Source organism: Neofelis nebulosa, chromosome 4 (genome assembly GCF_028018385.1).
Source record: "Neofelis nebulosa isolate mNeoNeb1 chromosome 4, mNeoNeb1.pri, whole genome shotgun sequence".
Lineage (NCBI taxonomy): Eukaryota > Metazoa > Chordata > Mammalia > Carnivora > Felidae > Neofelis > Neofelis nebulosa.
The window spans coordinates 125,272,178-125,296,788 of NC_080785.1; the positions used below are offsets into that span (position 1 = coordinate 125,272,178).

Below are 24,611 nucleotides of genomic sequence, written 5' to 3' on the forward strand. Positions count from 1 at the left end.
TAAATCATCTCTTAGCTCAAAGCATATTCACAGATACAAACACTGATGATGCAGATTATGGCATATTATCTCTTCCTCTGCCACTTTCAGTTTTGATACAAGATCTGTATTTGTTTAAAGACATTCTCTCAATATAGTTATTGGATCTACAAAAAAAAAAATTTAGAATAGCTCCAAATCCCCTCCTAGCTTTAAACTGCAAGGGCTGTGAGAGAAGTGGCAATTTAGAGTATGCAAAATAGCATTTCACGATGCAAAAATTTTCCCATTCATTCACATCAGGTATCAGAAGAAAAAAGCCACTATTTTACTTCAAAGATTTTACCTACATTTTGGAGTATGTAGATGTTCAGCATCCAGGAACAAAGCTTGGGAATCTGTTTACTTATAACATTAATTTCATGTTTCCTTTTTATTGTGAAGAACATTAATTTCATGTTTCCTTTTTATTGTGAAGAAGATAAAAAGAAATCACGTTTGGGAAACTAGAACACCTCATTGATTTTTGCATCAGGACTATGTGGTGAAGGACAAAAAGTCAAAGTTTATTTTCTAAGTGTAAATAACATACACTTCTTATATTGAATCTCTTAGGGGATTTATACCTAGGGTATTTCCAAATACTTTTGTTCTCAACATTATTATCTCAGGTGCAGATTAAAGGGAAAACAATAAAGTTGGTGAACTAAGAAAAATTTACTTTTTTCCCCCAAGACACATATGTGAAAGGAAGTTAGTGGCAACCGACAAGGATTCTAAAGACAAAGTTTTATGTTGCAGACATGGGATAAATTGAGGTTCATATGAAAAGCTAACACATTCAGCTAATAAGGTACACAGTGTATTCAAAATTAAAATTAAAATTCCGAAACTAGAAAATTAAATTTCTGATTAAAATCCTGATGAAAATTAAAATTATGATGATGAAAATTTAGCATTAGAACTGAATCTTATCCCTCTGTTACTGTTTTCTATCCTACCAGTTTATGCTAATTTTTAGGGAAAAAATGTCATCCTAAATTAATCAATTTCAATATTATTTTTCTTATGGATAATCCTTATGGAAATAATTACCAGAAATCAACAAGATGTCATAGTCTTTGATCTACTTTTCAAATAGATAAGTATTATTCTTTATTTAGGATAGTCATAGGTACCACAGAATGAATTCCAAAAGCTTAATGAAGCTACCAGGAAACTAAATGTTTAGCAATGGAGAATAACTACGTCAATAATATTTATGGTATATAAATTTTATGAGAAATTTTATGGTAATTCAAAATATTTGATAAAGGTAATATGAAAACAGAATGTTTTAATATACAGAAAATTCCATACATGTATATATGTAATATTCTATAAATCAGAATTAGAAATATGAAAAATACATATGTACATGGGCAAACACTAGATAAATACAACAAAAGAAAAATAACTGCCATTAAGGATTACATTAAATTTGTTAAATAATTCAGACCTCTTTTTAAAAATTAGCCAAATTAAGAACTATACATAAAGTATATAAACCATAAAACAGCACTTAAGAGAATTAACAAGAATGACAGCTTTGAATCTCAAACAGATAAAATCAGGATGTATAATTTTAAACTTTAATGTAAGTTACAGAGAAGTTACAAAACTAATCTATTGTTTCGTGAACAGTTTAACATTTGTGGGATTTTTTTTTTGGGGGGGGACAACTGCATTCTAAAACTATTGGAAACAACACAGAAACAAATTTATTGATATAGAATATCCAAAAGGTATAGCTAAGTCGTTCAAAAAGAGTTTATACAAATTTGGGGAAAGATACAAATTTCATGGTTTCCTCTAATAGTTTACCAGGGATGCCTTAACAAAGTACTACAAACTGACCTGCTTAAACAAGAGAAATTCATTCTCACAGTTCTGGAAACTGGTATCAAGGTGTCTGAGGAGCCATGCTCCCTCTATACATAATAGAAAAGGGTGTGTTCCAGGCCTCTCTCCTCAATTCTGGTAGTTCCTTGGCTTGGGGCAGCATATCTTCAATATTCATATGACATTCTCCCTGTGTATCTATTTGTGTCTAAATTTCCCCTTTTTATAAGTGCAGCCATTATATCAGATTGGGGATATAGCTTACTCCACTAGGACATCATCTTAACTAATGATACTTGCATCCCTATTTCCAAATGAGGTCACATTCTAATGTACTGGGGCTTAGGACTTCAACACATCAATTTTCAAGGGACATAATTCAACCTCTAACATTGACTTATGGAGAGAGTAAGGAGGGAAGGAAGTGACTTTCATTCTACTACCAGGAGGAGTGCTATTAAAGATGTACATCCAATCCCCTTCTGCTCAGCCTTTTCACTTCCACAAGTGGAATGGTACTTTGGCTGAATAGTGAGCTCAGAAGAGAACACTAAGCATTCCCTATTGGACTCTTGAGTGACCTATTGCCAGGTGCCTTGGCTTTTTCCATCTGAGGTGAAAATTTAGCATGAATAAAAGAATGAAAAAGAAAACAAAAAAGACAAATCCTAACTGGTAAAAATATAAGCCAAAATTTTAACTCTATTTAACCTGGGTGTTGGCAATACATGATGATTATTTTATTATTTATTAGTATTATTTATAGTATATCTCTTACATTTGTATAATTTTAAGTTTGAAAGAAAGATGCAACTTCTCCCTCCACACATATGCATACTGTATATTTTGAATAGGCAATAATTATAACTAATATCTACTTACTATTTTCTTTGTACCACACAGTATTATAAGTAATTTCTATGAAACAATATTTATGATGGTAGATGAGTAGATTGATGGAAAAACGGATCAATAGATGGCAATTATAATTCATCTTTCTAAACATTCTAAAGATATGGGTTCATGTAACAATTGGTATTGATGAATCTGGTATCTTGGGTCATGAGGTATCAGATTCCCCAAAAAGTGTCTTAGTTTGCTTCAAGCAACCCCCATGCCAAATTATTTGAACAATAAACACTTTTCATCAGCTATACACTAGCTTTTTACATTCAGAGAGAAATAGGAGGCAAGAAGGAGATGAACAAACAGATATGGACAGCTATTATTGAATAGCAGCAAAAACAAAGAAACAAACAATAGGGGGGTGGGTGGGACGATGGTTTGAATAGGTGATGGGGATTAAGGAGTGACTTGGCCTGATGAACACAGGGTGATGTATGGAATTGTTGACTTACTATATTGTATACCTGAAACTAATATAACACTGAATGCCAACTGGGATTAAACTAAAAACTTAAAAAAAAAGAAACAAACAAAACAACAGAAAAACTCTAGTGACCAATGGGGAAATGACACACTTAGGTCTCTCACAAATACCAGGATTCTAAATACTCTGTCTCTTTAAATCTTAAGACCTATATCCTGGGGTGCCTGGGTGGCGCAGTCGGTTAAGCGTCCGACTTCAGCCAGGTCACGATCTCGCGGTCTGTGAGTTCGAGCCCCGCGTCAGGCTCTGGGCTGATGGCTCAGAGCCTGGAGCCTGTTTCCGATTCTGTGTCTCCCTCTCTCTCTGCCCCTCCCCCGTTCATGCTCTGTCTCTCTCTGACCCAAAAATAAATAAAAAACGTTGAAAAAAAAATTAAAAAAAATAAATAAATAAAAATTTAAAAAAAGACCTATATCCTGATATTACCCTTTAGATTTCACAGGCACTAGCTTAGATCTACCAGTTCTAGTCTTTATCTTCTGTCCTAATGGATTTACAAATACCTCTGTGACTTAAGCAATTATTTACCTTTAAGACACTATTCTAGTGGTCTACGTGGCCTTGATACCCATACCAAATAGGGTACAGAAATTCACAGTACACAGTTTTCTAAATTTCCTCTTGAGAATGTATACATGTAATAGATAATTTTCACCCCCAAATTTAAAATTTACCACATCGTTCCATACGCTATAGTAGCATACAGCACAGGCTCCAGGTGGTGGATAGGATATAATTCTGTTGTGCTCACTTAATATGCACAATAACACCACATGGTAGATACAGTTATTACCTTCTTTTTACACATTAGAAGACTAGGTGCAGAGAGGTTAAGTAAATTTCTCCAGGTCATGTCCAAGCACCAGAACATAGATCTAAAGTATGTAGTAGGATTCTAGACCCAGACTCTTCAACATTATGTTCTATAACACCTACTTGCATGGTATCAAATATGCACTTCTGAGACAGAGAAGGAAGAGAGCTATTTTCACCGACCTAGAAAAACTGCTATGCTTTGATGTCTTAAAAATACATTCATTTAAAAATCTTCTGGGCTCAAACTCAGTGTACTACTTTGATATGACCTCACCTCAATGGGGTCAAACATTTTTATGATATGTATTTGAGAAAGCTAATTTAATGCTTTCAGCATAGGACATTGATTTTCAAGTCAAGCTCCTTAAAAACAGTGAATTAAATAAAAATTGGTCTTAGCTTATGAAATCAAGTATCACTAATAGTCATTGGGGAAATCCAATAATGATTTTAGCTCTGTGAATCTGAGTCAGCCTAAACCCAATAGGATTAGGCTTAAAAACAGGGATGGAGAAATACATTTAAGTAAACTTTCTACCCAGTTGAACTCTGTAGATCTGAAATTTACCCATTGATCTAGATAGTTTTTAAAAGGCTTCCCGATACATAAATGTCACCTTTGACTTACAAGGTACTAGAGGTAGGTCTGCACTGCTTCACCATCTCAATCTATCTGAGAACCTTCTGGATAGTTTCCTATAGATAATAAAGTCTCAAGGTCAGGCTGCTGGCACTCAGCTCTTTTGTCTATTGCTTATCCTTGTGACACAGAAAAGCAACTTCTTGTTCTTCTTTGTCATTGATAGCACATATAGTGGACTTGCTCAGTGAAGAAGTATTCTAAAACACAGTCTCAGTAAAGTGCAGGATTCTTCATGCTACCAGGCTGTCAAATAGTTCTATATTAGCCCTTTCTTATGTAGGGGCTCCAGGATGGGCCACGTTAGCAGGAACATCATATCCGTTAAAAGCAATCAAAACTCAGTAGGTACAGGAAAAGCTCTTTACCTCCCCCTCACCTGCCTCATGTACCAGGAAGAGAGCTATTAAGAGAGATTCCTTTTTACCTAAAAATATATCTATATTATAGGAAAAAACTTTGTTTTCTAAATATTTCCTCTCACCTTCTGCTAATGGTCTTTTTCCCCTTTGTATCTCAGACCCCTACTCTTCTCCTTAGCTCTTGTAAGTTTCATGTTGCCTAAGTATCTCTTGGAATTTCCATATCAGGGTAGATTCCTCATAGGTACCTTACCAAATTTGATATTCTCCTGCTAATCTGTCTAATGTCACTTTGATTCTTAGTCCAGATAGAAGGACCTTGAAGGGAAGAGGGAATTCTTCCTCTCCAACAAAAGTCTGAATACCTTCCTACCAGTGGATGAGAAAAAACAACAAAAACATGAAAATCTACTAATTAATTGAGAAAGGGCAAAGAAAAAGCCTATCATCAAAAAAAGGGGGAGGGAATTCAACACTGGAATTTAGAACTAAGGGGAATTATCAGGAAAAGACATATAATGGGAAATGGGAAAGGCAGAAATCATTGAATGAGAAAGGAGGAGCTTCAGAAAGAACTTAGAATTAAAAGGGGTGGGCTACATATCCAACTGTGAGGGAAGTTATGTCATCAGCAATATTAACAAAGTTGCTCTCCTTTTTGAAGTTCAAGATGGAAAGGCATCTTTGGGCAACTAGCTCTTAGGAAATAACACTAAAAAATTATCTATAAATTGACAGCTACTCTGAAACAATTCACAAGAAGAGAACCAGATACAACATAAGAAAGATTCAACACTTGTTATCATATAGATATTTAACAAATGAGGCAAGGCTTGGAAAGTTTGCTTTGCTTGCCTAGACAGAATAAGCTGAGATATGAAGATCGCCATCTCCCCAACACGGTTTTTCATTTAAGATATATAAATCTTTAAACACATGTGCACACAATGACCTAGTCCTATCCCATCAAATTCCAAATATGTTTCTACAAGGAGAAGACAACAAAAGTCAAAGTTTTTTTTTTTTTTCTCATTTAGTACCAGTCCTACAGAGTAAAATGGCAGCTCTTAAAATGCATTTCTAAGGTGACAGGACAGGGAGCAAAAAGGAGGACAGTACAACCAATTAAAACTTTAAAGGACATTTAGATAAAAAGTTGAAATAAGACCAGGCTCTTAGGTCATAGCCCTCAGCTGCACAACATTGCCAAGGGACTTGTAATGACCAGAAAGAAAACCAGAGTTCACATCAACAATGCATGGCTAAGATCTCTGTCAGGAGTTTCTCAGAGAAAGCACCAATCCCTAGCACACCCACACTGTAGCTAGAAGCAGACTCATTCTAAAAGAATGCCAAAACTGGAACAAATCTTAAAGCAATCCAAATGTCTCCATTTTCTGAGAAAGAAATCAAAGTCCAGAACAGTTAATGTCACATGGCCAAGGTCAACAAAGAAAGTCAACAATGGAAAGAGGTCTCAAAACCGGGAATTTTATACAATGATTATACAAACCGATTATAATGGGCTGCCCTGATTTCTAGTATTCTGCCATTTTAGTACCTTCAGAACACTTGTAAGACTATGAATGCCAACTTTTTTTTTTCCAGATCAATATATGACCTGCCTTCCCATAGTCCTCTCCCACCCAATGTGCATATTTGCATATTTATGGAGATATTAAAAAAAACAAATCAGGAGGATACATATATTTTTTCTACCAAAATATAAACAGCTGATGAATGTAATAAAGATTATGGAGACTCTTGTAGTTACTCTTTTAAAAAGTCAAACAAGGTTTGTTGTGTGATGAATAATTACTCTGATTTCTACTTATGTTTTTGTAAATCAAGTTGATTAGAGAATAATACATATATATGTTTAGATTCCTCTTCTAGTTACCTATGTACAATATGAGGAGTTTTAAATTGTTGGCTTTACAAAACTCCATGTCTTTTATTAGTCAATTTCTACTTTGAGTACTGTGATTTAAAAATACAGTTGCTAGGAATGACTCCTACTTTTACAGTCTCTTCCAAGGATGAAAATTTTACCCATATAAAGGATTTGTCCTTTCTACTTGCCATAAGACTTAGGAGAAACTATCATACATTCTGCAGAAATACCAGCTTCTTTTAATTCTCTTAACACTAGAAACTGTAAGAACTACTGGCACAGAGTATTCTCAGTGTCTCCAAGAATAAATTTTGAGACAGAACTGAGAAGATGGACAGAAAGGAATGTGGGGAGATGGGATGGGATGGGAGGTGGGTAATTGGAGAAAAATACTCATAGTTCCAGACGGGTAAAATTTGTCAAAGGTGTGGGTGAAGACTATAAATGAGAAGCTCACAAAAATAAACAATATTTTTAATTTCTAATTCTACTTGATATTCTGTATATATCGTCCATCACCACTAAAAATACAACTAAATGATACTGCTCAACCATTTTCTTCATTACTGAGTTTATCTGTCATATTCAGCTCTGAATAGACATTTCAAACTTTTTTTAAGTTCATTTATTTATTTTGAGAGAGAGAGAGAGAGAGAGGGAGAGAGAGAGAGAGAACAAGATAAGGAGGGCTAAAAAGAGAGGGGCACAGAGGATGTGAAGTGGGCTCCATGCCAACAGCAGGCAGCCTGATGTGGGACTCGAACTCAGGAAGTGCAAGATCATGACCTAAGACAAAGTCAGACACTCAACCAACAGAGACACCCAAGTGCCCCATATTTTTAACCCTTCATGAAAGCTGGAGGTCAATATCAATTGTATTACAGATTATACATTTATTAGTAGTAATATTTATTAAGTGGAAGAACTTGGCCTGTATAAAATGAAAAGCAAACAAAACATTAATGACCAGATTCTGGAAAGTGTAAACTAATGCATCTTTCTCCTTTGTGTTCAATAACTTTACAACAACATACAATATATAATAAAGCCATGGTGGGGGCACCTGGCTGGCTAAGTTGAAAGAGCATGAAACTCTTGATCAAGTGGTCATGAATTCAAGCCCCACATTGGGTGTAGAGATTACTAAAAAATAAAAATAACAAAAATAATAAACACATGGCAATAATTTGTATTTTAAGTAAAATAATTGTTTACTTGACTTTGGAGCATATTAAATAAAGCTGACATCTATATATTTTACAAATATATACAAATTTTAAAATGTTCATATTCAGTCAGCTGCTTTTATCATATTATCTTTCAACATTCAGGTCAAGGAAGATAATTTGTGTGCAAGTATCTTATCTTTATATTTTTCCGTTTGAAGCACTAACATGTTTATGTCTTTCCTCTAACCTATTTTCAATTGGAAAAAGAAAAGCAGTCCCCATAGAATACTTGCAAAACAGTGAATACACAGGAGTGGTAATCAAAAGCAATCCAAACAGCTTTCCAAGGTGCACACTGCATGAATAACATCACTATCCCCAGTGCATTGATTCAGCCTCCTAATAGGGGTTCCCATCTAGGTTCTCATATTCAGTGATACACAGTAAAGATTTAACTCCAATATGGGCATGCCCTATGTTTCCTGATTTCAACTGGCCCTTTTAGGTCAGGGATGAGAAAATACAAACTTGATCTATTTTTGCATCTGCAACTTTTGGATTTTACAGAATGGTTGACAAAGCTCATGCACAGTTGCCGATCCTACAATGCAAATATCTTGAGCCTCCAAAGGTTGATCTGAGATTCAAATGGATTTTTTTCCTAAGTGCATACTAAATTAATTCATATATATATATATATGTATATACATATATATATATGTATACATATGTATATATGTACATATATATGTATATATGTACATATATATATATATATATATATATATAGAGAGAGAGAGAGAGAGAGAGAGAGAGACAACTAGGGAGGGGCAGAGAGAGAGGGGGACACAGGAGATGAAGCAGGCTCTGGGCTGATAGCAGAGAGCCTGATGTGGGCTCGAACTCATGAACCTTGAGATCAGGACCTGAGCTGAAGTCAGGTGCTTAACCACCTCAGCCACCCAGGCACCCGTAGATATTTAAAAAAAAATTATTTATCTTGGGATATCAAGCTGGTGCAGCCACTCTGGAAAACAGTATGGAGGTTCCTCAAAAAATTAAAAATAGAACTACCCTACGACCTAGCAATTGCACTACTAGGCATTTATCCATGTGATACAAGTGTGCTGTTTCAAAGGGACACATGCACCCCCACGTTTATAGCAGCACTATCAACAATAGCCAAAGTATGGAAAGAACCCAAATGTCCATTGATGGATGAATGGATAAAGACACACACACACACACACACACACACACACACACACACACACAATGGAGTATTACTTGGCAATCAAAAAGAATGAAATCTTGCCATTTGAAACTACGTGGATGGAACTGGAGGGTATTATGCTAAGTGAAATTAGTCAGTCAGAGAAAGACAAAAATCATATGACTTCACTCATATTAAGACTTTAAGAGACAAAACAGATGAACATAATGGAAGGGAAACAAAATATAAAAACAGGGAGGGGGACAAAACAGAAGAGACTCATAAATATGGAGAACGAACTGAGGGTTACTGGAGAGGTTGTGGGAGGAGGGATGGGCTAAATGAGTAAGGGGGAGTAAGGAATCTACTCCTGAAATCATTTTTGCACTATATGCTAACTAATTTGGATGTAAATTTTAAAAAATAAAAAAAATTAAATTAAAAAAAAAGGAAAACAAAATACAAAAAAAATTATTTTTCTTAGTAATCTCTACACCCAACTTGGGACTCAAATTCGCAACCCCAAGATCAAGAGTAGCATGCTCTATCGACTAAGCCAGCCAGAAAACCCTTCGTAACTATTCTTTATTCAACTTTCATGCATCCTTCTCCTAATAAGTAGAGGGAATACATTCTTTGTTTTTATTTTTTATAGACAATTTAACTTACTGTTATTCAAATATTTAATCCTTGTATGGTGTGCCACTAGAGTTTGGAAAGAGGGACTAAACATTTAGGAAATATTTATCTTCTAGAGATTAAAAAATTAGAAAGATTATTTAGATTAGTCAAATATTCACTGGGAAGCATTTTTTACAGCTTTTTACAAATTCCTTTTTTTAAAAAAAATCCACTGTTTTTCAGGATTGGTGAAATTTAAAAATATACTGGTTAAAAATTGTCAGTTCAGACCCATTAATGCCATTCCTAGGTATATGTCCACACAAACACTGTACATGAATGTTCATATGGGCATTATTTATAACAGCCAAAAAAAAAAAAAAGTTTAAAGTACTTCAATGCCAATTATCAAAGCAATGGATAAATAAATGAGGCATATACATACAATGGAATATTATTTGGCAATAAAAAATAATGAAGTACTGATACATACTTGAAATATATATAAACATGGATAAACCCTGAAAACATGATGCTAAGTGAAAGGGGAAAGTTCACCTATGAGATCATATATAAAACAATTCCATTTATAGGAAATATTCAGGAGAAGTAAGTCCTCAGAGATAAAAGGTAGATGAGTGTTTTTCTATGGTTGGTGGAAGGTTTAGGAGAAAACAGAAGGGGCTGCTAATAGGTACCAGGTTTCTTTTGAAAATGATGTATATAATCTAAAATTGTTTGTGGTAATGGATGCACAACTCTGAATATACTGAAAACACTGAAAGATTCATAAAATGTGTTAATTCAAAAAAGCTCTTTAATAAATGTTTGAGAATTTTTCTTTTTTTTTTAATTTTCACAATGTTTTCAACAATGTCCCAAACTTATAGTGGGTACTATGGCACTGTGACAGAAATCTTTCAAAATGAGGAAATATATGTTAATGGATATTTATTTATAAAATAAGGATTGTTTTGATGAAAATTAAAGAAGGCAGGCGTTCATCTTGATTTCTAAGTACCCAGATGACAACCTAAATATCCACATATTTTCTAAGGATTCTGGGTAAAATAAAGCTAAAGAAATATACACTGTTCATGATAAATGCACCTCTTAGACAGAATCTCTGTGCCGTTGTTTACTTACTCACTGTTCCCTTCCTGACTCTTCCTACTGACTCTGGATTTTATTATAGGGGGTGGCTTTCTGTAAGTTCAAAGCCAAGGTCGTGTCCTTTCAGCTCAAATCCAGACTTGAGGCATAAATCTTTCAGAAAAGATCCTTCCACACTTGCATCACAAAGACTCTGACACATGTCACAATGAAGCAACTTTCATTAAGTTACAGCAATAAATGTACTTTCATTTCAGAGTCACACGGACTCTGAAAAATTGCTCTATCTTTCCCCATTCCCATGACAGCTGTCAACATGTCACAAATGGAGAAAAGTTTAAAAAAGAAAGGACTTTCACGTCCCCAACAGTTGTCACGACTAGCAGCAACATAATATGCAATGCTACCAAGGGGAAATAAACACTGTATAGGAAACTAGAGCATGCATATATTAGAAAAGCCACATTTCACTTTCATAAACTACAAGATAAAAGAGAAACAAAAAAACAATAGTATCATTCATAATACTTCAGAATGTTCCATATGGAGCTTATCTGTCCTATCTCTAGTGTAAATCTCAATTCCTCTAATTCTGGAAAAAAACATTTATCCTAATTTCAACATTACAAGTTTTTTACTTCACATGTCTTTATATAACTAACCACAAGAGTTGGGTGTCAGGGAAAGATCTACCAGATCAATTTAGGACAGAAGACAAAAGACTGAAGGCATAAAGCAGTGAAAATATAAAATCAGACACCAACTTTTAACTTGACAGGCTGATAGAATTGTTGATCTAGTTTATTTCCTTTTCAGATTTCAAATAACAATACAGTGAGAATAAGTTTTTGAAAAAAGATATCCAAGAAAGAATTCCGTATAAAATTCAATGTGTGAAGAAGGAATTCAAAGTGGTCTTTACTCTTATTTCTCCAATGTGATTCAGATCCCCAACATGAACATCATCTTAGAGCTAATTATAAATACAGTCTCTGTATTTATACAGAGGCTTGTGACAAGCCTCAGTGCTGTCCTACTAAATCAGAATCTGTTAGTATTTCAGAAGCACTGTTGAGCATTTTCCCACCAGTGACATTATTTACTATTTGAACTCTTGGACACTGAAATAATATATTTCTTATTACCAATATCTATTAAGTAACATTAACACAAGAAAAGAAATGTAATATAACAAATACATGTTGTATTACTAAATTAATTAAAATTTCAACACATCAGATTTCTCCTGTGAGAGCTTTGCTAAAGCCTTCATATTGATGTCAGGTTAAGAGGTATTCTAAATCAATTGATATTTAAGACTGCATCATTTGTTAGCATCTCTGTGGAAAATGCAACAACCTTGTTAATACTGAATACAGATCTTTAACATTAAAATAGTATATCAATTTAATGCTGAGGCATGCTGGAACTCTGCACAAGAAGGTGATGTTACAAACTGATGGTTACCACAGGAGTGGTGAGTAAGGGGATGGGTGAAATAGCTGAAGGGGCTTAAGAGTACACTTATCATGATAAGCACAATGTATAGGATTATCGAATCACTAGATTGTAGAGCTGAAAATAAATTGTAACACTGTATATTAACTATAATGGGATTCTTTTAAAAACAAGGAAAACATTAAACATGTAATAATTAAGAAAAAAAGAAAGTTATTTCTAGACTATGAAATGGCCAAGAGCTTCTCTTGTGATGGTAGGCAAGGTGATGCATTTTGAACTAGCCAATATATATAATAGCTGCTTTGGCAAACCGTACGCTTACCAAATCCAGTTATGTCAACAGATGATTTGCCTGCCCACTAATGGTGAAGTAAACCTTTGAGTGCTCTGTGGTTAATTGAGGGAATGAAGCCGGAAAGCCATGGAGTCTGAAGGCTCTGAGCATTAACAATCATCCCTCCCATTACTTCCTGGAAGGGGATCAGGACCACTTCACCAAACCTCAGAACCAAACTCTCTGCAGTACGAAGCACTACCACTTTTATGCCTCTGAAAAAAATGACATCCCACCCAATTACTCACCTCACAGTTCTCAGACCTCAGAAATCAGGGGAAAAAAGGCAAAACTGTCATCTACTCAGTAAATACCTCTAATTGGCTACTTCAGAACTCAGGTAAGCTCCTGTGTAGCCCAAAGGGAAGTTAGAAGGGAGAGAAAAGTCAATAGCCTTTGGGGAAAAAATTGCAAGGCAGACAGACACTATAATTTTAGTACCAATTTTCTTTTTACACATTGAAATGAAAGAGTGTACTAAGAGCCCCTTGGCACTTAGTTGCCCTAATATTTACTTCCAAATTATTATCTTTAATACTAACAGCACTTTGCAGTTATAAAACACCTTGTTCCAAAAAGCTCAAAATGCTTCCCCACATAAGAATTCAACTCTACTTGAGAACACATCCAAGGGAGGGACAGTTATACCCCCAACTAGGTGTATCAACAGGTTTATAAATAGGTTTCAAATTAGCTCGTTCAACTCAATCTTTTAGGCAAGTGGAAAGGAAAACATCTGTGAATGACCTGTTGGGTAGACAGAGGTCCAATTTTTTTCAGAGAAGTGAAAAGAAGGGGAGGGCTGCCGTGCTAAACCAGTGGTTTAATCACAAAAACCTAGTCATGACCAAACAAGCAACCAAACAAAAAATTGGCTATTTTAGGCCAAGATAATTCTGGGTCCACAAAAATATCTGGGAAATTGTTTTGTTCATCTCCTTTATATGGTCTATATAGGATCAACTTAAAGAACGCATGACTTTTAGCTGGAGACAAGAGCCATTGGAGCTAAAGGAAGCAATGGAGATGGAAAGATAGCAGAGCTGCTCTATACCCCAGGGTGGCCGACAGAACATGCCCTTCCCTCTTCTTCACCGATATATGCCCAATTACAATGCATTTAGTTTGATAAAGGCAAAATTTTTTTGGTTGTTTTGTTTACTGCTGTATCTCTACACCCTAGAAGAAGGTTAGATAAATGGTTGACATTTAATATATAATTTCTAAGTGAATGAATGGATATAGGCCAGCATTCGTGAAGGTGGACCCAATCTGGTAATGCTGTTTGCTGCACAGGTCTCCTAGGAAAATGCCTATGCCTATGCATTACAGCATGTACTCCTTGCTCCTTTACTGATACAACTTCTAAAGTACTTTCTGTGAAACTAAATAGCATATAGGCTGTGTCTTGAAGTCAAAACAACCAGAAATGAGACCATCTTCTTTTTGTCCCTCAAATGTGATGAAAACATCAGATTTCCTCGTGTCTGATTAGATACATGCTCAGCCAGACTCTATAGAAAAGTTAAATTTAATAATAAAAAAAAAAAGGGTGCCTGGGTTCCTCAGTCGGTTAAGCATCTGACTCTTAGTTTTGACTCAGGTTAAGATCTCACGGTTCGTGAGTTCGAGCACTGTGTCAGGCTCTGCCCTGGAGGTGTGGGGCCTGGGATTTTTTCTTTCTCCTGCTCTCTCTGCCCCTCCTCTGCTCTCTCTCTCAAAATAAATAAATAACCTTAAAAAATGAAAAGAAATAATCAACTTATTCCTTTTATTTAAAAAAAATATTTTTTTTAACGTTTATTTATTTTTGAGACAGAGAGAGACAGAGCATGAACGGGGGAGGGGCAGAGAGAGAGGGGGACACAGAATCGGAAGCAGGCTCCAGGCTCCGAGCCATCAGCCCAGAGCCCGACGCGGGGCTCGAACTCACGGACCGTGAGATCATGACCTGAGCCGAAGTCGGACACGTAACCGACCGAGCCACCCAGGCGCCCCAGCTTATTCCTTTTAAAGCGGTATAAATTGTGCGGTAATGTTAGTGCCCAATTCAAATAAAAATACTACAAGTTAATTAAACCAAAAACTGTAATTGTAGTATACTAAACCAAATTACTCAGGTATAGCAAAATGTATTTATGTATTGAATTCTGTGTGATTTACTCATCCTTTTACCTGTAAAACAGGAGTTTTGTTTTTTTTTTCCAATGTTTATTTATTTTTGAGAGAGAGGCAAAGCACAAGCCAAAGCAGGCTCCAGGCTCTGAGCTGTCAGCATACAGCCGGACACGGGGCTCAAACCCACGGACTGTGAGGACATGACTTGAGCCGAAGGTGGACACTTAATTGACTGAGCCACCGAGGCACCCCAAAGAGGAGTTCTTAAATCCGACCCCTACTAATGGACAGTTCGTGAGCATTTGTAGAGTTTAAAACAACCTTCCAGAAATGTCAATGTGCTTTGCTCCATTCTCCCCTTCAGTTCCTCCCTACAAGTAAACACATATATTGCCAAGTGCACTTTTCATCTTTTAGGTAGACTACATGCCACCTCATGTTGTAAAAGCCTATGTTTTCTCCCCCATCAGTGAGTAGTCTTTCAAATGGCTTATAATAAAGTATGTAAACTGGACAGATATGGGTGTGATATATGTTTTGGCTTCAAATGTTTCAAAAATAAGTAGTAATATTTAAAATTTGTGACATGTGGCAACACTGGGCCCACGATCCTAAATAATGATAGCATTTAGGAGAGACACTTAGGTGCTATTCTGAAATGACCCGGTGGATTCCCTGTCTTCTGACACCTGGTCTACTCTACTCATTCATGTTTTCTATCTGGCTTCTACAGGCCTTTACTTTTGGATTCTCTGGCTCTCAGAGTTCTAACATTGTTGAATGTGCATAAAATCTTAAGAATAACTCAAGAGTGAATCTCTTATCAGGGAAAGAGCACCATATGGGGCTCTGGAAACACTAGGATCCATTCCTAGTCATACTACTAGACAGCCATTCTATCTTCAGTAAGCCTCCAAGACCAGTAGAATAGAGTCAGTTGAGACAATCTGTAGATAAATTCCAGACCAGGAATTCCATGCTTTCATGTCCCTGTCTCCTTGGTTTGCTAGGCTGGCCATTCTCGAGCACACAGGAAATAACCTACAGTACTGTCACTTGCATGAGACAACTCCTGCTACATTCAAGAATGACTTCTAAAACTGCTTATCAAAAAAAAGTTAATACCTTAGCCTTGTCCTAAGCAACTGTATTTGTAAAATAATGTATTTTATTTACTAGTTACATAGTTTGTACTTAAAGTCATCACATATTCCACCAGAAGTATTTGTTGCGCACTTTGGGAAAAACTCCCAAGTGAACTCTAAAGTTTATTAAAACAGTTACTTTAGAGGAATTGTCAGAGCCATCACCAGACTTTCAAACATGTTCCTGTCTCTACCTGACAGATTACTTGGAGATTGAAAACTGCTATGTACAAACTCAAAAACGTTACTCAGGTGAAATATTTTACTCCATCACTTTACACAAACATCCTGAATATTATTCACATGATATGAAAATGACTTGGAAAAAACACCACTATAACCAATGTTATCATTCAACCATGGTTCTTGATGAACATAAAGATTTGCAAAGATTTTAGCTTAGATACACACACACACACACACACACACACACACACACAACCAGTTAGCCTGAAAAACTGTTTTTCTCCTAATAATTTCAGTAAGATGTTTTAAAAGTAAAGTCATTTTTAAAGTTTCACATCTCTTAAATTTACTCACATGCTGCAAAAGGTACTTACAGCAAGAAATATAATACTACAATAGAGGTTAACAACAGCAATCAACTGAATACCCTTGTGGATTCCTGCAGGGAGAGGTAGAGGGTGAACTCAAGGGAAGAAAAGCATCAGTCTAAATTTGCTACTAAATTTGAGCACACAGCCAGACAGCTGGATAGGAGGAAGAGACACACACCTTAAATTATCAGATTCACACTTAACACACACATCATAAAGACGCGAGAGACCATGTTTGAACACATAATTTGTTCTTTTCTGGGAGATAGTGGTTGTTTCCCCCTCTGGCATCAAACATGATGCCTATGTGTGAGCAACTCTCCCAGTCTGAAAGGTGCACGAATGCACTGAATTCTAAGCAGCTTGGAAGTAAAGTTCTTGCAAATGACCATGGGAAATAAGTGACATGACTCACTTAGAGGGTCATGTCCAGTAGATAAAGGTATTTACCTGAATGTTGGGGAAACCTAAACATTTTACTTTCAATATGATACTCGGTTGAAGAAAAGTGAAGTCGAATAATTTCAAGAAGTCATTCATTACTGTGGAGTAGTACACCCTACATTTACATTTATCTCCTGAGCCACCAAACGGATTTAACAAAACCAACCTTCTGGGATTCAGGCATCTACTGCATGTCCTGAGATGTTTGGGGTAACACAAATAAATGGTATGTAAGTGCATTTTGGGAGGGGGAGATCATAAACACAGACATTGGGAGAAGGATCAAGGAAATTCACTAGCAAGTATACCAACAGCTACACAATTTGTATACACTTGTGTGCCAACATCTACCATACTAAACAGAATATCCATATATAGTCCTCCAAAAATCTTCATTAAACTAAGACAGTCCTCTGGTATCATAATACCCACTTCATTTAAGATCATTATATTTTTAAATCTTGCTGTGCTGGTACATTAAAAGCTAAGAGCATTCCTTCTTCCCTCTATCTCTTCATTGATTTAAATTTCTTAAACATCTGCACAGTAACGTAACAATACTTATGCCAACTATCTTGAAATTAGACCCAGTTTCCTTAAACTTGGTAGGTTTCACTCACTTGTAGCATTTTCCTTTATAGAAAAGCCAGGTCTCTTTCAACTATAATACGCTCATTCCTCTATTTCCCTATTTACATTTTTTTTTTCCAGAGAACTCAAATTCCTATCCCTTGATATAGGGTTTCCTTCTGGCAAGACTTAAATCTGTCTCCTTTAGTCCCCTTTGCCAACTGCCTGGCACAGGCAGCATCTCTAAATTCTGTCATATCCTCAGAATCTGTAGCTGTGCATTTTATATCTAACCATAGAAATACTTTATTCCTTTGAAGTTTTTTTCTGAATAGCTCCTCTCTGTATTAAATCATCCTGTTCCTTCCTTGAAACAACAGAGAAATTTCACGCTAATATGCAGAAGGACTCTTATTCCTACTCTGGAAGATAGGTGAAGACATGTGAAACCATGTACAAAACCCAGAGCCATGTCTAAATCCGATTTATAACTCTACCTTTTTAACTACACAATAAAACAGTCTGATAAACCACTGGAGCTATTAACTAAGTGATACTGAATTAATTGAACATCTCAAGTCATCAGAAGCTCTGGTTTAAGAACCAAAAGCAGTGCCCCTGGAGCCACCTGGTAACTTTATATTCAAGTGTTTGAAAGCCACAAATTATCAAACATATCTGTCACCCTTAAATTTTTTGCATAGAAATAGCCCATAAGTACAAATCATTTTGGTCATGGAAGGATGCACGACTATAAAACAGAGGAATTGTTTCACATTACTGATTCTACTTACCACAAGGCCTGCTGCCTCAAAAGCCAGGATATCTACCCAATATTAAGAGATTTGGAAAATTAATTTTATACTCTGCATGGATCACATCAAACACAGTCTACAAGTTCAATAAGGAGCGACATTAATATTCAAACGCGAGAATAGAAAGCCACATATACCAGGATTTCCTAATGGTAAAATTTGAGAGAAAAAGTAACATTCCAAGTTACATTTAAAAGCTGTCATAACACTACTCTTTTCTGGAATAAGAAGTGGAGCCAATCCAAGCTATTACTGTCATTAAATGGGCACTTACCATGCATCTTCAAGTACACTAGTTGTTAAAAATATATATAAATATTGTCCACTGTTAAGAAGAATATTAGTCTGCAATTATTTTGTGCCACTCAGCTATCCATCTAATGTGTATTTTTAGTTCATTTCACAGTGAAATAGTGAAAAAAAAAAAACCAAAAATACTGCCATCCTTGAAGCTAAATTAATTTCTGAATTGATATTTGTAGTACTTCTCATATTTGTAGTAACGATCCACAAAGGAAATTTATTCACAATTTGGTTTGAGCACATCAAGAAGCCCCAGGATCATTAGTGGCAAGTTTAGTAACTTCACAGATTGTTGTTTTTAACTGAGAGTCTTACCAGCAATAAACAGTCTGAGTTTACAGAAAAAAGTATCATCAAGAAAATTTTGCACGAATTTTTTTTTTACCTGACTTAAATTCCACAAAGTTGCTCACTTGATTATGTTTCTCAGTTATATACGGTTGTTCCTTAAACAACATGGGTTTGAACTGCATGGGTCCCCTTATATGTGTTTTTATTATTATTTTTTTATAAATACAGTATAGTACTGTAAATGTATTTTCTCTTCCTTATGATTTTCTTAACAGCTATTATTTTCTCTAGCTTACTTTATTGTAAGAATACAGTATATAATACCTGTAAAATAAAATATGTATTAATGAAATATTGATGTATCAATAAGGCTTCTGGTCAACAGCAGACAATTAGTTAAGTTTTGGGGGAGTCAAAAGTTATATGTGGATTTTTGACTGTGCAGGAGGAGGTCAGAGCCCCTAACACTTGGGTTGTTCAAGGGTCAACTCTATTTATTAATGAAATCATTTATGGCTTTTCTTTTCCATGTTGTTAAACAAGACTGTCATTTCTTGGGGAAAAATTAAATCCTTCAGTTCAAATTTTTTCTTCTTCTTTTTTTTTAAATCAAGCTCTTTAGTATCCTGCTACATGAAAGTGTACATTCAATTGTGAAAATTTTGTTTTATTTCTAAATTAAATGTTGTTAGCTTAACACATTTGGATAAATCCTGTTTTATCAACTTCAATTTGGAATATAAGATAAATTATTCTCTTACTTTAAAAGTTAATATGGGCAATCTATACACCCAAATATACACATCCATAACTTTCAGGTCCTGTCTGTATACACATGCCTACGAGTAAGTAATTGTTAATACACAGCAGAGCAGGACACCATTATACACCTTATACCTCGATGATCTATCATAAGAGTAGATGGCAAACAAACAGATTAGTCACAAGAACAGACATTCCCAGCTTTGTTTCTGTTTCATTTTAGAACAACTCGCTAATAAAAAAACAGGGAGAGGGGAACTAGGACAGAGTGGAAAGGGAGGGAGTACGGATAGAGTGAAAGAAGAAAAAAGGAAGGAAGAAAGGAAGGGAATAAGGACAGGAGAAGAGGGAAAGGAAAGGAAGAAAGGAAAGAATCCCAGTAACATTTTGCTTCAGATGACAATTATATCACATTTCACTCAGTCCCTGGGCAATTTGAAGGGCTTTCCAGGAGTGAGGGAGAGATTAGAATGAAGTGTCATGAGATCATAGACTTTCGTAACCCCGAAAGTCATCTTAAAAATCAGACCTCATTTGGGGTGCCTGGGTGGTTCAGATGGTTGAGTGACTGACTTCAGCTCAGGTCCGGATCTCAGGTTCACGAGTTTGAGCCCTGTGTCGGGCTCTGTGCTAACAGTTCAGAGCCTAGAGCCTGCTTTGGATTCTTTTCTCCCTCTCTCTGTGCCCCTCCCCTGCTCGTATTCTGCCTTTCTCTCACTCTCTCTTTCTCTCTCTCTCAAAAATAAATAAAACATTAAATAAATAATAAATCAAACCTCATCTTACAGGGGGAATACTGAGGCACAGAGAGGTAAAGTGGCTTATTAGAGCTTGCACAGCAATTTGAAAAAGCTTAACTCAAGCTTCAACTGTTATTACTGATAATCCATTGAGTGGATACTTTGACAATGCATAGTAGTCAAGGCTTGTTAACATTTAAAATCAGTCAAAATTTTCAGGATTATTAAATTCAGTTTTTGTTCCATCATATTCACTTTGAAGTTATTGTAGAGGGAGTTTACAGAGGTCTCTTCCGCACCTCACATTTGCTGATCCACCCTGTCAAGGAAGGCTGGAGTGCAGTTTGTGTGCAAACAGGACATGATTACAAGTGTGCTGAGGATGTTGTGAAGTTCTCTTTGCGCTTAGCCCTGCACCTCTGGGCACAGACAAAACATTTGCCAAGGGCCCAAAGCACACCCTGCTAAGGGCTTTACTCTCTACTGATGTGTCCCTTGTCAGGATTCTTTCCACTTTGTTCAACATCAGCACCTTCTCGATGCTGAGGGGTTTACCGTAGTCAGAAGAGCATAGAAACCACCTACCAGGGTGATGAGTAGATTTGCACACATGCAAACACATACAGAGACATAAGACTTTTTTTCTTTTATTATCTTTTATAACACTTTACATTCATTTTGAAGACCAAATAAATCACCATGGCTTTAAAATCACCTCTTACAAGGTATATGTGACATCCATCTGGCTTCCCCATCTGTCAAGTGACCAGACCCTAAACTACCCCTGGAGCAATCCCTTTTCTACAGATTAAGCACAACTGGGGAGAGAGTGTCCTAATTTTTAGAAAATAATCAAAACGTTTCTAAAGTAAGAGGAGCACACTATAAATCTTGCAAATACCTCTTACAGCTTTGTGGTGACCAGCCATAAAAATGTTTATCATAGGAGATGAAATTTCTAAATATCTGAATGGAAAATAAAAAATCAAACTTAAACTACTTCAGTAAAATACTCCTGTAAAAAGGGGAAAATTCCTACTATCTAAAAAAAAATAGAATTCAAGACTACCGTCTCTTGTCATTTTAAACAAGTTAACATCTCTGCAAGATCATATACTTGTACTAGTTAGAAAACACCAAAATTTTTTTTTTCCAAATATAGCTGAAGCTTCCTCAGGAACCATCACTTAAACGTCAGCTTGGTTTTGGAAGAAGACATGAAGCCATTCTTTTGTTTAGGGGAAACATGACCATCAAAATTACTTGCCTTCATTTCAGATTTCAGTGTTTGAACATCCTTAAACACACTTGCTTTTTTCCAGAAACAGACTTCTCTGCAAGGACAGCCCTGGGATTGTTCGCTACCCAGAGGTAACACAGCCATTCTGCTTTTGCTCCATCTGGCCAGATGTTAAGCGTTCTCTATTAGCTTGTTACTTTTTCCCTCCAAACCTCAAGCCCTGAAAATGTCTGACCTCACATAGACAACCATCTATTTTGCGTCTTCTCTCTCTTGCATTGTTCCTATCAACCAAGTCTAATGAGAGCATACTCTGTCCCCACCAGTGAGACACTTTTATACTTCACAGCCTGTGGTTTTCCTCTGCTTTGGGACCTACTGTCTATTCATGAAAATTGTATTTTCACTCTGGAAATTATGGGATCCTCTAGTTCAATGGTCTCAAGCTCATTGAGGGCACTCTGATTCCCCTTTTCAACTATGAATGATTTCAAGTTCATTTTGGTCCACCTCAGCTCTGGCTATTGGTTCAAACTGTTCAAGCCTCTTATATTCAAATTCTATTCTTACAACAGCTCAATTGTTCTATGTTCAATCCAGGAAGAAAAGTGTGATTTATATTTAGGTTAGGGAAACCTGGAAAAAAAAATAACCACATATCCCTTTCCATAGTGATAACATCTTTAATTTCACTAAGCCATTGATCATTTGAGAGACACCATGCAAACATTATCAACAATATTAATTTCTAATATCATTTTTTATGATCAATTCATCTTGCATGGATAACAAGTATTAATTTGATAGACTGCATTGGGAGACACATGAAATATAAATGAACTGAGATTTGAAATGATATTTTTTTGGCTTTTTTTTAATTAACATTACTTCACAAAAAGTGGCACATTCAAACACAAAATAGAGCTAAGAAATAGACTCTTATTTTGAAACACAGACTTTAAGCATTAAAAAGGAGATGTAGAGTTTATATTTGCAAATATTCCTAATACTTACTCCCACCCCCCCTCACCCCTGGCAAAGTTTCTAAACAGCATGCAACTGAAAAACAAGAGAAACTTTCCTGTTTCTGCCTTTCTTAGTGGCAGCAGAGAGCCACAAAATAAACTCTTAAACAAATTCTGCAAATACTGACACATGCTTCTTCGATACAGAAGTGCACGTAAGATGATCTCTTTACATACACATTACTTTTACTTACATTTTTCTTGCAATGGCCAGAGATACAGAAGATAAACATATGCTCTAACCATCCTGAGCACAAAAGACAATGTGCCCATGCTTCCAAATTAAAAACAAAACCAATAATTTTTAACTTCTATAAAAGCATTCTGAAAGGTCTCTTATTTTCCTGTATGAATCAATTATAAAAGAGATCTGACAGAAACAGCAAGCTCTAAACAGATGACACTCTGTCTCACCAGCTTGTTTCAACAAAGAGCGAAGCAACACCAAATCAAATGCAGCTTGCAAAGTCACATTCCCATGGAGCTTTAGGGAGAAAGAGGGGGGAAGAAAACCTGGTACTTACAGACTGTAAAGTAAAATGTCCCAGTTTCGCTTTACATGTTACAGCAAATCAAACAGAGATTTCAGCTCTCAGCAAGTCCCTGCTTCCACTACACTGATCATCCACGCAGAACAGGCCCTTATGGATTGCTTAGGCAGCTGGGAGATAATGGGACCATATTCTCAGCTGGGACTAGAGATGCTGAACTGCTCTCTGCTGCGTGCTGCATGGCTCTCAGCCAGCATTAATCAAGGAGGACCCAGCTTCGTGGCTGTGTTCCCCAAAGGATCGACATAATTAGCGCATGAATCAAAGACGCACACTGGGAGAATCACACACATCTCTAACTGGCTCTGCTCATATTGAACCTGATTAGGAAATCAAGTTGGTTCCCCGATCAAATGTGTTCAACCTTTCAAAAACAGAGACACTCACACAGCTGTTTATAGATTTCAAGGGAGGGGTAGAGATTATGGTTTCCTTCCCAATGGGCAATTTATGTAATTCCTCAACTACGGAACATAATTACACTGGTTGTTCAGTACATATGGTGGATTTGCCCTGTGATTTGGCTTGTCTGTTAGGGTTTTTTGCTGCTCTCAGGAAGGTTACAGGCTGCAGTCTCATTTCCCCTGTGGATTTTATGAGACATACATTTGTATATTTTTTGCAGGTCTAGACATTGGAGAGACTAGTTGGAGGAAAGCTGGTTTCTGTGGGGGCATTTTATATCCCCAAAGATATGCTTCTCCTTGAGTACTGGAAGTCCAGTGCATTCAAAGCAGAGGGTTTGGCACGGTATTTGGGACACCAAGTATGTTAAAAGTAACTGTAATGTTGATTGTGCTTACATAACTGAAAAAATGTTCTTCACTACCTATCCATGTGGTGATGCAGACAAGAGCTGCAAAGTTGTAGCCTGTGGACAGGCTTGGTTTGGCAAAACAGAGATTTTAGTATTTGAATGAGAACATTTTTAAACAGAACGTTTTACCAAATGGTGCCACCCCACTTTTGCTCATATATGTTACCCACTAGCCCCTGAAGACATTTGTTTATTTAAGCTTGACTTTAGTTAAGCAAATCTGAGTCAGGGATGTAAAACACTCCATGTGAGAGAAAGGAGACTCCTCTCATGTGTCACTCATTGAAAGGCAGTGATCAAGGCACCCATGCAGTAATTTAAAGTTCTATACCCACATAGCAGCTAGTAGTTAGTAAGTCC

At 36.2% G+C, this 24,611-nt stretch overlaps 1 protein-coding gene across 8 annotated transcripts in view; it reads right to left on the bottom strand.

Moving 5' to 3' along the window:
* The window catches only part of CNTN4 (contactin 4), a 914,517-nt gene that overhangs the window by 487,184 nt on the left and 402,722 nt on the right, over positions 1 to 24,611 (bottom strand). Inside the window, exon 1 of one of the 8 annotated variants that reach the window (XM_058726186.1) lies at positions 23,408 to 23,590. The exons of the other annotated variants lie outside the window; for them this stretch is intronic. The gene's annotated coding sequence lies outside the window, so the exon portion shown is untranslated. Of the gene's footprint in view, positions 1 to 23,407; positions 23,591 to 24,611 lie in introns of those variants that run through there. 8 annotated transcript variants of the gene reach the window in all.